Raw genomic sequence first — 16,696 nt, 5'->3', positions numbered from 1 at the left:
AAAGACTGGCAAAGAAGAGGAAGTGCTAGATTCTGGCTCCACAAACAGTAAAACAATCTTCTGTACAATTTCTACTAATCAAAGAAAAGACAGATAGACTCTTGCGAGAGTCTGCCCAGTGGTTGAAATTCTCTCAGAGAATGAGTCACCCTCAGAAATGAAATAATAATAATAATAATAATAATAATAATTGCTTACACTTACCGTATATAGCACTTTTCTGGACACTCCACTCAAAGCACTTTACAGGTAATGGGGACTCCCCTCCACCACCACCAATGTACAGCACCACCTGGATGATGCGACGGCAGCCATAGTGCGCCAGAACGCTCACCACACATCAGCTCTCAGTGGGGAGGAGAGAAGAGTAATGAAGCCAATTCATAGATGGGGATTATTAGGAGGCCATGATTGGTAAAGGCCAATGGGAAATTTGGCCAGGACGCCAGGGTTACACCCCTACTCTTTTCGAGAAACGCCTTGGGATTTTTAATGACCACAGAGAGTCAGGACCTCGGTTTTACATCTCATCCGAAGGACGGCACCTGTTTACAGTATAGTGTCCCTGTCACTATACTGGGGCATTAGGACCCACATGGACCGCAGGGTGAGCGCCCCCTGCTGGCCCCACTAACACCTCTTCCAGCAGCTTATTTTTCCCAGGAGGTCTCCTATCCGGGTACTGACCAGGCTCACACCTGCTTAGCTTCAGTGGGTTGCCAGTTGTGAGTTGCAGGATGATATAGCTGCTTGCAAATATGCAGAAATATGGGACAAACATCTCTAAAAGTCAAACTTGCAGAATAAGTTAGTGTACCTCTAATTCCTCAGTGTCCTTCAAGATCTGTGCATAAAACTTGACAAATTCTTAGGAAATATCATCAAAAGCCCAGAATTTAAATATATGGATGGTATAATGCACTATTATAAGGCCTCATTTGGAATATTATGTACAGCTTCGGTTATGATGCTATGAAAAAAGATATTGATGGACTGGAATACATCCAGAGGAGAATGACTAGGCATATTGTTAGGCTTGAATGAATGTCTAATACTGACATGCTAAAAGAACTAATCCTTTTTAGTCTTTAACCGAGAAGACGACAAGGGTACTTGACGAAAGTAATCGAGTCCAAGCCCTGAGTGTTGAGTTCTTCTCAATCTTGCTGTGAAAGCTGATTCCCTGAGTCCCAAGTCTGAGAAAGACAGATGGGCTCATCAGCTTCCACTTTTGGAAACACGCTTCTGTTTGTATGCTTTGGTCTTCATCAATACCTTTTCTCAAGTCTGAATGGCGAGAAGTGCGTGTGAGCCTTTCCAAATTCAAAATCTCAACCAAGTTTTACTCCCCACTTTCTTATACAGAAAGAGCCCTGAGCAGAGACTGTGAGTGGGTGGTCAACAGAACTGGGAATTAATCCCAGGGTTTTCTAAATTATTTGAAGAATGCTGGCAAACCAATCCGAAAAATTGAATGACGTTCACGAGCAAAAAAAACAACTGCTTTAGACAGTCCGCACACAGCAGGCTCAGGAGTAAATAACATGAGTCCTGTGCAGGTCCCAGGAGAGTCTGCACCATTACAATGTCACTAAACTTAGACAAAATTCATTTGTATATGGAAAATTTGTTGTATTTTAAATGTGATTCTGCCATTCAGAATGCAAAGGTAATTTTTCATTTTACAAGACTAACCAGCGAGTTGCAAAGGCTGAGAAATAAAAATGCAGCAGAGAATCCACAGCAAACCCATGACAGGGGGCTTCCTCTGTGGAGTGTGCTTGATCAATCATGGCCTAGCTGTCCTTCACATTTCCCTTCTTGTGGTCGGGTAATATACAAGCTCGATGCTGCATGAAGACGTTCACAAAAACACATGTTCGACACAATCCTCCTCTTCATGCGGACAGAATAACTTGCGGTTCTCCAGCTGAAACCCCAGTCCAAGATACACACAGAATTTCAGTCACTCTGGCGAGCTGGTTATTGCTTACTGTAGCTCTGCCTTCGCCCATGGACTACAGTTCTCCTGGAAGGAGGAGATGTACATTGGCAGGGTTCTCAAAAGAGACCTAGTGGAACGCTTTTCCTCTAATGAATAACTACCAGACAGGAATACTGGACCTTTTCATATGATTTCACATACCGTTAAAAAAAGATTGGAAGGACTAAAGTAAAGGCAAATGTCTGTACATTAAGGTAATCAATCATATGATACCGGACATTTCAGTCATCAGAGATACAGCACTGGCACTTCATTTTGTACACAAATCAGCTAATAAGCCACTTACTGTGCTACACGCACTGTAGCTTGTTGTTGCTGCTCTAATTATCTGCACAATCAGACAATTAGAATGTAAACAGACAGCTGCCTCAGTGGATAAGTCACAAGTTAACTCTTTAAGCAAACTCGACAGTGCTGCCTTCCAACAAACACATCTTTATTAGCACAGTTGAAATGTTCTATATCCAAAGTTCGAGACAAGAGCTCTGTTGCAAAACGTCGGCATTATAAGACAGTCTGTGCTGTGACAGTCTATCTGTCACAATGACACTAAGAAAGGACACAACAAGGCCTAATAAGCTCTATAAGTTTAAAAGGCCCATGTGTGAGACAATGGCAAGCAGATTTAAAGACCCCAACCAGAATCAGCAGGTACCACAGTGCGTCTGTAATGGACTTTCAGTTTTTCCTGCTGAAGGTGAGTCCAGAAATGTTCAAAACCTGTGTCATCAGGCTTTGGGCAAAAGGAAAAGGAGGGGGAGACCAGGCTACAGAGAAGAAGAGACATGATGACAAGCCATGAAACAGCACTCCAGCAATATCAGGTAAGACAAAGGAACTGAGCCTGCCCGACTGTCTTCTGGGAGCTCTAGGAGCTCCCTGCAACCCTGTGTCAAACTCAGGTCAACCTCAGGGTCTCCATCAGGTGGGACAATAGCGAATAAGCACAAAGGAAAAGAGGAGCAATGCTTTGCCACTGAAGCAGGCAGAGACCAGCAAAGATACCAATTCACAGCAGTCTCTGCAGAACAGATGTGCTAAAACCAACGATGGTTTAAAATATTCAAGACAAACAGAGCGGGAGGGCCTGCTGCCACTAATGACCTCTACTCACTGTTGACTCAGTTCCAGGGGCAGACTCCCGCAATTAAAAGCCATATCCTTCCCTCTGGCTTTTTTATTTCAATTTAATCCGAGAAGAAAGGAGAAAACATTTTCAAAGACCTGGACTATGCTCCGAACTCCTTGTGTGCGGTAAATGTAATCCAGCGTATACACATACTGTAAAGTAAGAGCTCAAAGCGGCCGAAAACCAAGAGAAAGGAGTGAATTGTTACAATTTCAGAAACTGCGAATATTGGCTACTTCATGTAAACTGATATTTCATCCATACAACCAGCGTCAGTGCCAGTCTAAAGCAAAGCAGGCATTGATCAGGAGTGGAAAACCAAATAGCTACTCTAGGTCTTGGACACTGATTGATTTTTAAAGGTGCAAAATACATCAAAAATAAAAAAGTACATTTTTACTTTACTTTTACTTTAGACTATTTAAACGTGCAGCTTTGAGCTGCTGTTATTAAAGTTGTTTGATTTCTGCAGGTGATGCTTTTTTCCAAAGCAATTTTAATTTCAGCAGCAGGGCATTTTACTGGAGAGCAGTGCTTCACGTAGACTATGGCAGTAGTTTGTTTTTTTTTGGCCTCACTGCTTGTACTCTTTGTCACATCTGGAGTCCAGAGCCCCTCATGCACTCCTCCACACTGCCAACTTCTCCACATGTGAGCACAAGAACAGCACTTCACACCAGCATCACTAGACGTGCTCTGGTCTATCAGAGTCTATATATCTGGTCTATGTGACCTATCAGTCACATGAAAGTTCCTCTTTTTATCCTGCTATACATTTTTATTTTGTCCACACACAGCACTGCAAAAGATTTACAATAAGCATCCTTCTGTCCTATGAACTCTCTGTCCTGAAACAGCTGGATAGCAGCCAGCACCTCTGGCTGTTTACAAAATAAAAATGTTCCAATGAGCTTTACAAGGACAGCTCTCACAGCTTTGTGATCTAAATGATCCCCTTCTCTCCTAACACACAATCAGTAAATGAACTGCCAACAAGTTCACATGAGCTTGCAGTGCTGCAGATGGTGGATTGTGTCCACAGAAATGCCACATGTGATTTCAGTCAATACTGACTACTGCTGCTGCAGAGCATGAAAACCAAATCAGCAAATACGGGACAAATTAGTCAAAACCTGACTAATAACCGTGACTGATTTACTCCGTCACAATTGCCTAAAAAAGTTTGAATAAATCCTGAGGCGAAAAGGCACTCATTGGCTTTGAGCACTGAAAAAACAAAACAAAAATAAAAGTCATTTGTTCAAACTCCCAGTAGAAAAACACAAATTAAAAATACATTATTTCAGACGTTCCAGGTAAATGTCAAGTGTGCCTTGGCAGAGGGAGCTGAGCAAAAAATCAAGACCTTGTTTTATTTGTGTTGAGTCATTGCACCTTGAGCAAACAGAGAGCTGCAGTTTAAGAACCTCCTGTGCGCACATCATTTTCCGAGCTTAAGTTGCTATTTTGTCTGGTCTCGGGTTCCTTTCAAATACTTCAGGATTGCATTTTCACTGTTTACACAGCCTGGCTGTAATTAATACCCTGCCTTACTGACTGCACCTCACATTTGCCTATTTAAGATGAAAAATGTAGCGTGACTTAAATTATGATAATCAAAGTACAGGGATTTTAAGTGCACTTATAAGGACTTCTAGTGAACTGGAGTTACAGCTGTTGTTTCCGGACTGAAAAACTTCTGCTCTGGAAAGCAAATCTTCCAACACTCTTTGGACAAACTTTGCAATAAAGCAAGGTGAGTGTCAGATGTGTTTAAAATAGAAAATGTATGAAAGCTAATTTATAATTTTACAACAGTCTCCCACAATGACAGTATTTAAAACAGAATCACAGCAAGACTTTTTTATGAAAATCACTTTAACCACTAAATCTAGGGCCATGTAGCAACTGTGGTCAGTACATACTATTCTGACTGGTCATCAGAGCCAGAATTGTCTCTGAAGGGCTTGTGAAAAACGTAGGAGAGGAACATGAGTCATATGCGTGCAACAACATCTATTAGATCATACTTGTGCACTGCAGTACAAATGTCTAAGCCATATTATATGCAATCAGGAGCTACAATACACATATTCTCTGAGCATCAGCAACACATACAGTACAAATCCTCCACTAGTGCCACCAGTGTTCTAACAACGTAGCTGAGCTGGGTGTGAATAACCAAAGTTGTCACTTAGACAAATTTAAAATTAAAATTACATTGATCGGGATCTTCAAGACTTGATCACAGCAACTCAAGGTAAATTATTCATGAGCAGCCAATACTGATAAAATGTGTGGTAACCAAACCAACGCATTTACCAATGTAATTTAATCGACAAATTAAAGGTTATTGGATTTCTGGTTATCAGCATTACCTGTTGCCCTTTACACATCCACAGAGCTTAAACAGCTTTGTGAATGTGCAGAAGAGCAGTACAACCCCGCTTTTTGTGAGTCTAGAGCCCATTCCAGTACTCCATATTATTGCCCATTTTCCATCACTGACAACAGAACAACCTACTAAACTGATCCCCTCAGATTTCAGAAGCTAAGCAAGGCTTGACCAAGTATTGGGATGGGAGACCTTGAAGGAAAGCCAAGACGCTGCTGCAAGTGGTGTTGGTGGACCAGTAGGTGGCGTTCTTGCTTTGGGACCAGAATTTACAAGCAGTGATGTGGCAGGTCTCATCCTTAAGACGTGTTCACCTGTGTCCTGGCTAAATTGCATTCTGATCTTGCGCACTCTAGCCTCCCTAAAGTTCTCCCTAAAGCTGATCTGCTGCATCATGTGACTGCTGGTACAGAACGGCTGCTGCACATCATCCAGGTGGGATCCAGGTTCCATGGTAACCCCTGCAGGATTTAGGGGTGAATGATATGGGTTCCCTCCTATATGTAAAGCACTATATGAATGTACACAATTATTATTATGCTCTGCAATGACTGCAGTTAACAGTTTTCATTTGAGTAGTGAAGAACCAGCCCTAAATGTTTCTCAAATCTGTAAGGTGTAATTTAATAACCCTGAATTATGTAACTAAAATAGCATGGTACAAGAATGTTATTTTAATTAAAAAAGTATTTTGCAGCACTACAGATTTTTACAACACTATGAAGTTTATTTATGCTATCTGGCAGGGAGCACTGTGCCTCAGCGCTTTCTGCGCGGTGTTTAAAAATCTATCGTGCAAGTGAGAGCCCAGCTACACCACAGGAGAAACAGGACTAATCTCCCCGGCTGGGATAACATCTACTGTACAATGCAAGCACAAGCTCTCTGGATCATGAGGGACTGCACAGGAAAAGGAGCCTCGTCCACACAAATATTCATTTCCTGAAAAATGAGCAGATAGTGTTTGCTTAAAGATCTGCAGCGTTATGACTTTAGTGTGTGTGATGGCAGCCACTCAAACACAAAGTGCAGTTGATCGGCACACAGGATACAGGCTCCCTGGGGGGGGGGGGGGTCGTATGGTGTTGGGGGGTGGGTTCTAGGCTGAGCAAACAAGGCCAGGACGGTGTTTGCTGAGATCTGCTCTCTGAACTTCATTCACCAGAAAATCATCTACCTTTTTCAGGCTTTGTAGAGCAGCCTGCCTCCCAGCTCAAGGGCACCGCGGGGGGAAGGATTCTGGCTCGCTCCCCCCAATCAGCCCGAGACACTCACCGGCCCGGGCCCTGCCACTCCACAGCACACACGCAACACTACAACACTGTTTCAAGGAAGTCCCTTTAGTCTGAACACATTTGTAGTTGGATCCTCTAAACAAAAGCCACAAACTAGCGGTAACGTGCAGAAACTTCTCAACAACAAGTCCCTTTAAAGGAGCAGGTAAAGGTTTAATCCACGCTAAAAGGAAAAGAAAAGAGACACACTGTTTCGGCTGGGGATCCTTCTTCAGGTGTGTTAAAAGCTCTTTCTGACCCCCTCCCCCGGGAATGCAGAAACAGGCTTGGGGAAAATATGGTCATCCTATTTTAAAGATAATCTTTTTGCACCTACAGTATGTGGGGAAAGTGGGGAGAGGAGTCATCTACACAGTATATTTACTCAAGTTTTGAGCAATTTACAGTATAAAATAAACAAAATTAATACCAAAAGCTCAGCTTGCAAGCAGCAGTTCATGGTTTTCAAATTACTGAAATGATTAAGACCTGTGCTACCATCTGCACTGTTATATTTTGTCAGTTAGAATAATCTGGTTTTAAAAAAAAGTGCACAACAGTTCAAAAATACCAAATCCTGATCGAAACTGTATTTGTGAAAAAAAGAGTGTTTGGCACCACATTGTGTTTTTTTTCCCTCAATTGCTCCCAACTGATTTGCATTTAGTTGCTGCTTTTCTTTTTCAAAATGTTAATGAAATTGCTTCTCAATATGGGCTTCAAAAGGACCTGCAGTTTAGCTGCGACAATCAGTGGCCTTAATTTTCTGCACAAGCGCGAGGGCTGGAATACAATAACGTATTCTAATTGTGTCAGGGCTCCAATCTAGCACTTCTGATACCAGCAACTAGATGACAATGAGTCCAACCCTCACTGGCTGTCTGTGATTCTTCATGTGCGCCTGAGCTCCTCGAAAGACTTTCCCTTTCAAAGGAGAGAGAGGAACTCATCATTAATGAGACGATACCTGATAGAAAACGTGGAAAAACTGCTGGCAATCCTGATGGTAACGGTGTTTCGTGAACACAGGGTCTTGTGGGATCTGAGTAATCCAGCTCTATTCCATACTAGTGAAACTCAATGCCTTGTTAAACACTAAAAAAGTATTTTATGCTGCCAAAAGAGAGGGGTACACAGTTTAATAACTGGCGACTGAAAAAAGTTGCTTTATTTTAACATACTTAAAAGTGTACACAGAAGTTAATTAGGGGCAGCAATATTTTTAGGCAGTGCGGTATAAATTATTCTGTTCTTTGCTGCAGGTCAAGCATGCAAGCATCCTCCCAGTTGGGTCTACAATGTTTTCAGTTTACAGAACCCAACAGGTACAGTTACACAAAAAAGCATTTAAGCAATAAAATTTAGTGGTAATTTGTAGGCTTTGGGGGATTGTGGCTAGAAAAATGACGCTACTGTGAAAGTCCCACTCCCCTATCCCCTCCTTCCCCGACCCAAATGTCCAACTGCCAGGTTACACAGTGTTTCGATTAGAAAGGCTAAAGTCTGTGTTGTAAAGTCAGTCACACTGGACTTTGCAGGTCAGGAGCTAAATATCACATGGTCATTTGAAAGGCTGTATTCTACATCTATACCCATGTAATGCAAGCCATGAATATTTATGCTAGGCCAAATTTAATGCTGAGGGGTGACCTCTGACCCTAAACACTGTCAGTGACGGTGTTTCAAACTCTGAGGCCTTGGGATGTCAAGTGAGCCCATCAGACACTCCAGAGCTAGACTTGGTGCAAACAAAGGGTTAAGACTGAGTCTGTGATCAGGATAATGGTTTTGTTACTAACATGCAATCAATCTACAGTAGAGGATGTTTATTATCAGACTTCTTTCACTCTATTAATACTGTATTGATATATTCCAGTTACAAATTGCATTTCCAAGCCCTACTCTGAAGTGTTACCTAAACTGTCAGCGAATAATGGGGTAGTTATTTGCTGATGGTGCTTGAGCTTAGGTTTTAAATGTAATGCTTGCTAAGAGTCACAAAAACAGTCGTTTACAAAAATAGATAAAAATCTTAGTGAAACACTCATTCATTCAGCAAACAGAAATCTAATGTGCACTTGAAATCTTTAATACAGAATATGTTTAAGTATTTATCTAAAAGTCATAAATGTACTCCATACCAGAATATGATAGAAGACCGGCATAATTAGTTAGGTGGTGCCAAGTGAGCTAATTAACTTCAATTCGAATTTTAATCTAGAATAGTATTACCACAAAAAGGGCAAGATGGGTGACAGAGGACACAGGTCACAGGTAACAGATATGTTACATGAAAGCAAATGCAAAACAAACAGGCCTTTCGCGTAACTCTTACACCCCTGGTGCCAATGGAGGTGTAAATGCTCTCTGTGACACAGTTAGGTTAGCACAAGCCAAACAAGGTTTAAATTAGTCCCTGCATTTGGTTCTGAAGGGATGTTTCTGTTTTAATGAGGCACAGTGGCTAGATGACAAGTCTCTTGAAAATTAGATTTAGCAAAGCCACCCGCCCTCCCCTGATACCCATCTCCCAACCCCAGCACACACACACCACCCCACTCTCCCATTCCTTCTTTAATTTCAAGTGAAATGGGCCTCCTCACTAATCCTTTGTTCTGGGTGACTAACTTTGTGATGCGGTCTACTCTGGCATAATGCAGAAGAATTACGTTCCCTTATTTTAATGCGGGCTTTGCTGGCCTTGCTAAAGAAAAAAAAAAGGCAATTAATAAAACTATCACTTGTACTGTTTTCAGCAGGCTTCAGATACAGTACCCTTCAAATTTAACCCTACTGGGCCAAAGACGGCGCTGCATGAAGACAATGGCATCTAAAGGAAATGTGTGCTTGTTGTGGTGGAAACTGGAGGCCAGATGTTTAAATAAAGCTCCAGCATGGTGGCACAAGGGGTGAAATGTTCGCTTCCTCTTTTTTCCTTTTCCATAGTTATCGCTGTAGAAAACTCAGAAGATTTAACTTTATTTTTACTAATGTGACAGGCAGAACAAATAGGAACATCCTTCTCTTTTAATTTTGTCATCTCCCGACCCCCCTCTACCCCCCAAAAATACAAAGAATGACATTGCCCTGCTCGTATGTCAAGACACTGCGCATATGAAGCAGACACCAGGAAGCGTGTCGTGTAAAATATGACTGCACAGTTATGATGTGATCACGATGAGAACAGGCTTTGTACTAGACATCAGACTATTTAGGCATGGAGAGCATTACACTGCTCAGGGGTGGTACATTAATGCTTCGAATCTCTGATGCCCCAACACTGTGATTCTGGCTCCTGCAATTGTAGAAGAAGGTCATGGCCACAGCAAGTGATAAGAAGCCAGCAGAATCAACTTCAGTCCCTACATCTGAGCTGGCAGAAATGTGGGATGATTTCAGGCTCCTGAAATTTAAAACTCAGATAGCCGAAGCTGGAATCATTAGTTGTGGCACCTTGTATACCAGCCTGGGCAAATGCAGCAGCTCAATTTGACTGCAACTTTCTGGAATGACTATTAAGTAGAAATGGAAGAGGTAAAATGACAAGTACAGTAGGCTCAACCATATTCATTATTCATTGAGAAACTTGGTGTTTTGTTTTCTAGCGAGACACAGACACAGGTCAGAATGTGTGTTAAAGGACAGCGTATGCTTTCTGACCCTAGAACTTTTCTAATACACACGCACAGTTCATGGACTGAATTTTTTTTCTTTCTGTGGCAACAGCATCAAACACTCCCTCTGAAGCTAGTCATCGCAGTCTCGGTGGGTAAGCAAGGATGAAAAATGACATTGACGTAGTGAAAGTACAGACGCATGACTCCAGCACGATGGAAAGTTTGGAGGCCGCGGATGTTGAGCTAAACCTGGGAGAGCTGCAAAAAGACAGCAGCTATTTGTCACCCTGTTTGAACCCGGTTTGATTGGCAGTCCCTGATGGACTTCACCACAGAGCCTGCGGCACACTGCTTTCCCTGGCTGTTTCCTTACGATAAATCTAAGGCATGGTTTTTCTGCCTTGCCCATTTCGTTCCTCTCCTTCTTACTCTCTTTCCCTGCGTTACTTGTCTGCTCCACCACGGTACCCTGCTTACAAGACGCTGTTCTCTCCATGCTGACAATGCAGATAAAAGCCTGTCCATCACCAGCCACACAGATTCCTGCTCCTCCAAACACTGATTCACTGGATTTTTATAAAACTCTACACATATCCTCTGACAGCGACAGAGGATGGAGGAGACAGGGGCCCACTTTCTCAGGGGAAACAACATGGAGCAACCCCAAGCACTGGGTGACCACAAAAGAGCCAGGCCTTTTCTTCAGAGTAAACATAAAAAACTGAACACAATCCCCTTCTACAGTACATACCAATACGACTCGGCCAAGCCATGAAGCTGGCAAAATGCGAGAGCAACTACTTTGAAAAAGTCAGCACTATGGAGCAGTGGCTGGGACACTGGACTAGCTGGAGGGGTGCAGGCCCCTGGTCAGACACTGCTGTCGTACACTTAAGCACAAGACTTCACTCAGATTGTTGTTGTAAAATTCTCTGCTACATAAAGGGTCACAAACACTAAATTAATATGCTTCAGATAAAATCATACAACAAATGCAATATTTGAACTACGAGTACAGTCCCGGACTTAAAGAAATCTCCTGCTATGACAAATTAAAAACAAAATTTTTAGCATTGAACTGAGAAGCCTATAAGGGGGCCTGAGTCAAGTATTAAAATACCTTAAAGGGCACCATCCATTTTCTGGATATCTTCACACTCAACAGTGAAATACAAAGCTGAGGCTACAAGTATAAAACGCAGTGAAGTGAATTTAAAACATAGAACTGGGAGCATTTCTTTACACTAAGGGTTGTGTGGGTCTGGAACAAGCCACACAGCTTGTTGCTAAAGCTAATGCCCTGGCTTCTTCCAGGAAAGGAGTGGAACACATCCTTGGATCAATAGCTACTACCAAACAAACCTGTTACATGGGCCAAATGGCCTCCTCTCATGTCGTCTTTACCTGAACCTCCAGACAGGGAGGATTAATGAGGGACAACCATTCTTGTGTTTTTAAATAAACAAAAGTTTATTATTATAAAAGTGAATAAATACAGTGGAGAATGACAGGAATGCAAGAAAGCTGCAAGTTCCACACTCTAATTTTCTGCTCAATTGCTGGAAGGAGAGGGAGGTATGACAGCACTTGAGACTATAAATGTTAGTCAATTATAAGTTCTGTGGTGTGGATTTGACAGGGTGGGGCTGAGACCAGTAGCTTGCCTGCATTTCATCACTTCTTGACCTGCTGTGAAATGCATATTCTTACACCTCCAGAGAATATATTTCTGAGAATTATTTGCATAATTGCTCACCTGATTATAGCACAGAGGACCAAAGCAGGACTCTGCTACACGCGCAGCAGAGCTCCAAGCCACTGTGGATCCCCACTTCATCCATCAATGTGACCAACTAGAAAACACAATTAATTAGGCAAGATCAAACTAAACACAGAGAAGCGTTCAATGCAAATGAGCAATTTAAGAGGACATCACTTTGACAAACCATTTACGACAGTTCACCTGTCTCAGACTGCACAAACTGCATTCAATCATTTTAAATTAATTTAACAGTACTGGTTATAATAATGATCAGAATAATAATTATTATTATTATTATTTTCCAGATTTGAGGATGATAATTACATGATAATGATGGGAGTATGTGTTGCTGCATACTGTAACTCTAGCAGCCCCAAACCATCTCCACTTTTGCCGAAAACAAAAAAAGCTAAAAGTTAGAGGGACAAGAGTGATGACAACAGTGTTCTTGTCGGTTTTCCCAGAGTCCAATATTACTTGTTCATCCAGCTTTCCAACATACAGATGGCATGTCAGTGTACAGACAGCACACGGCCATCAGTTACGGTCCTGTGCATCCGGACTGATCTGCTAGAAAAAGCCGACGAGCCGATTTGATTCAATCAGATCCACCTCAGTCTTTAAGTTTGTGCTACACCTGGCAAAAGCTAAGAACAGTCCGAAAGAATTCCTTAAAATAATGTAAAAGCTGAGCAAAAAAAAAAGGGAGCACATCATTATTTCTAATCACACAGGATCGCGGGCTTAAAAATTGCAATTCAGGCCAAGAATGAAATTCTTTCTCTGCTTTAATTTTCTTTCCCTCTCTCTCTTTGAGCATCCTCTCCAGCACCTCGCCGCGCGGCCGCCCGCAGCCTGTCCGGCTGCCTGTAATTAAAGGCAATTGCTCTGTCTTCCTCTGGTCCACGCAGTCACCTCAGGACCCAGAGCAATCTTAATCAGATCCGCAGTCAGGGCTGCAGCTGAGAGCCCAGAATGCCAGCCAGCTGTTTCTGCTCTCTCTATTAATTAGTGATTTCAAAGACTGGGGTAATTGCAAAGATTTCTCGAGTGGCTATTTTCTCTTCTTCCTTTTTTTTTTTGCTCATTGTAAGAAGCGTAAGGTCGGACACAATTAAGATTTAAAGCAGGACAACTCAACTTGCAGCCCCTCCATTCCACCCCATTGCTGGACTTCAGTACAGCCAAGCTCAACCGCGCTGTGCTGAGGCTTGTGATGATCAATTAAATCACCCAGGAGCCGAAAGCAGCGAATTTCTCTAATGGAGTGAATGGGAGGGCCTGTGGGTTGAGAAGCCTTGACTGAGAGGATTGTCAATATCCTGATGTTGGGCGCAAAACACATAGCCGGACAGGATGTTAGGGTACACAATGGAAAATAAAGCTACACCACAGCATGGCCCTGTTCAGGTTCGGTGTGCAGTCCTAGTCTCCACATGTCAATCAGAATCAAGTCAAAGGAAGGCAAGAATGGTTTAGACAGGCAGGCTAAAGGAGCAAAGCAGGATACAAGGGGACTTGATGCCAGTTTGTCTGCCAGATTCTGGAAGTATTAAGGCTGTAAGAATTGGCCAGGGCGCCTGCCCATGCCCTCAACACAGATCCTTCAAGAAACACCAGGAGCAGATCGCTGCAGCCCTTGTGGCCCGGGTGGTTCTCGACAGGGAGAAGCAGAGGGATTGTGAGAGTACAGTGAGTCTGCGTGGTGTTTGTGCGGTGACTGCTGCCCTCAGTGCTCTGCACCCCTACGCTCCAGCGCCGCGCACCCGCTCGACGTACTGGAGATCCCGGAAAGCCCACAGCCACCGCAGCACAGCCTCGGAGGACTCACGGCTGCCAACACAGACCTGTGCTCAGTGGGGGTTCATTCCCCTTTTCGATAATCTTTTAACAAAGAAGCTGTATTATTTGCAGGGATTCATTTGGAAAAAAAAACGCACTGACTGACTGGGTCAAATAGACTTTGTTTACAACCCAAGAAAATAATGATATCTAATGAATTCACAATGCACAAGTGATTAAATTCACTTTTTCACAATCCTCCACCTACAGCTAGCCCAACCCTGCCGCAATCCCCAGCTCCTCCGACCTTAAATGGCACACCTCTATCTTCAAAAGGATGCATCCAGTTTTTAAATAAATTAATTAAATGTTTAATAAACCATTTTCATTCCATAAATAATTTAATAAATAATTAAATCAATTTCACGTTAAGTTGCTTAATACTGGCAAACGTGAGACGTGAGCCCTGGAAACGTGCTCATCATTCATTAGCTGACAGAAATAGGTTTTTGAAGTTATAGTGAACATGCCATTAAAAAACACTGCAGAAATGTAAAAATACACATCAGCTTTTTCGATGCAGCGAGTAATGCGAGGGCAACACTTCAACGTGAACTGTTTCCTATTGCCAGATCATCAGTGTAAAAAGCACGGACAGCACCGCCGAACAACTCATCTAACATAGATAGTGCTCCCCCTACTGCGCAAGACCAGTACTGCGGAAGAAACAACAGCCTAGGCACTTCTGTATTCCTTGCGAAGCCTCGCTCGCTGTTCCAGTTGTTAAATAATTAACGCCTGTATAAGGAGATGCGCTTTATCCTGTGTTTGATTAAATAATTAATAGCAGCTTACAGGCTCTTTAGATGTGTCCCCGTGACGGCTGCACAGTGAAGACCGATAAATTACAGCGGTGTTTTCACGTTCTGGCCCGTTTTAAAGAGCCACTTCAGTCCAGCACACTCTCCACGCCTGCAGCCCTGTAGGCGCTGCCTTGTGAAAACTTCTGTCAGTGCCGGTTACCGTCTCACCCTCAAGAGCCGCTTACTCTGCGTGCCTTCCGCGCCCGTGTTTTTTTTTTCCTATTGTACACGACAGCCCCCCCCGCCCCCATCAGCGGAGCTTCACATCACTCCATTTATGTAACATGCAAGTCGGAAAAAATAAAGGGAAAATAATTTTTTCTTACTGGGTTTCAAGCAGCTTGACTTAGATCTTAAACCACTCATTTGCTATTGTTAGGACTTAATAAAGCAAATGCTTTGGGCCTGATAAACTTTCAGAAAAAAAGGAGGAAAACATTGGGACCTCGTTATAGAGAAGCTGCTGGGTCCGGGCGGGTAGAATCTTCAGAATCCAATTAAGTGTGAAATATGCATTATTATAGCGGTAGGTAAACTTCCGGGGAATAATTGGGCACAGCTGTGAAAAGCAAATGTCTTCCAGAGGCCTGGTAGATTAATTGCGCCGCAGACCCTGGGTCCACTCCAATAAAGTGGAGAGGAAAAAGAGAATAGCCATCAGGCCTTGTTTACACTGACAGTGCCACAGGCCTGGCGCTTTGTTTGTCTCAGGAGCTCTCTAAATACTAAGGCTGTTTATGCCACTAATAGAGGGCAATTCATCAACTAGCTATCACTACAACCCCTTATTGGTGTGTTTTAGTCGGCGCATTTTTCTCCTTTTTTTGTGTATTCATGTGTGCAATGCCCATAACTCCCAATGCCCCACAACGAAATCTGCAGAGCTGCGGGAGAAGTTCTTTAGCAGCTTCACTGTAACAATCGGGGCTGCGACTGTTTGCCTCCTCATGAGCAGACCGCTCCTGCTGAGGACCCCGACATGTCAAAGAAATGAAGAACAGGGAAAATTTTACAACCTTGTGCTATTGAATTAAGGCAATCTGAAAAAGCCTTTTCATTGTTGTTTCCACTATTTTCTGCTCTCATGTTGGTGTTTTTAATTCGACATCCATCTTACTGCTTGTCAAGGCCCAGATAAACCTCTTCCCTCTGTGTCTGGCCTGCCACAGATGTTACTGCAGATGAAGTTTGATAGTATTTTATTCCGATGCAACATGCCATCCGTCACTATACTTGCACATACAAGCATTTACAGTATATGAGGCAGGACTGCATTAATGCTCTCTACAAGGTAATGCTGTCAAGTCACATCCTCTCTCCAGCTGCAGCTGAACAGCAATAACCTTGTGGGATGATTACACAGCAAGAGAAAATCAATAGTAGAGAAGACATATCCACTTTGTGAATTAACTTACAGCAAAACAGTTCCATTGACATCGCAGGGCTGGCCTTTCACAGTCGTTAGGGGGAATTATGGGTCTGCCGCGCGCTGCATTGAACACCTCTGCTCCCCGCCTCCTTGCTCCTTGAGAGTTTATGGTTTGGGCCTCGGTTCAGCCCGGGTGCGGGTTAGTGGCAGGGCTGTTGGGAACAATCCTTTTAGCCCTGCAAAACACACAAAAAAATAAAAACCTGTTTCTGTTTATGGATAAAACGCCTTTTTAAAATTTAAAAAGCATGATGGTTCTGATTAAGGCCTTTACATTGTTTCCTATTCCTCTAATAAAAATGAGTTAATGGCCAATATTTGTATATTTATTTGCATCGTCCAGGTTCCATGGAATTAAACCTGAGCGACATAAAAGCATTTAATGGCAGCCCCCCTGGGGAGAGTATGCTGGGAGGGAAGGTTTTCCTGGGCCTCTGGAG

Source organism: Atractosteus spatula, chromosome 7 (genome assembly GCF_055471065.1).
Source record: "Atractosteus spatula isolate fAtrSpa1 chromosome 7, fAtrSpa1.hap1, whole genome shotgun sequence".
Lineage (NCBI taxonomy): Eukaryota > Metazoa > Chordata > Actinopteri > Semionotiformes > Lepisosteidae > Atractosteus > Atractosteus spatula.
The sequence above is the reverse complement of the archived record's forward strand: the minus strand, read 5'-3'. Positions refer to the sequence as shown.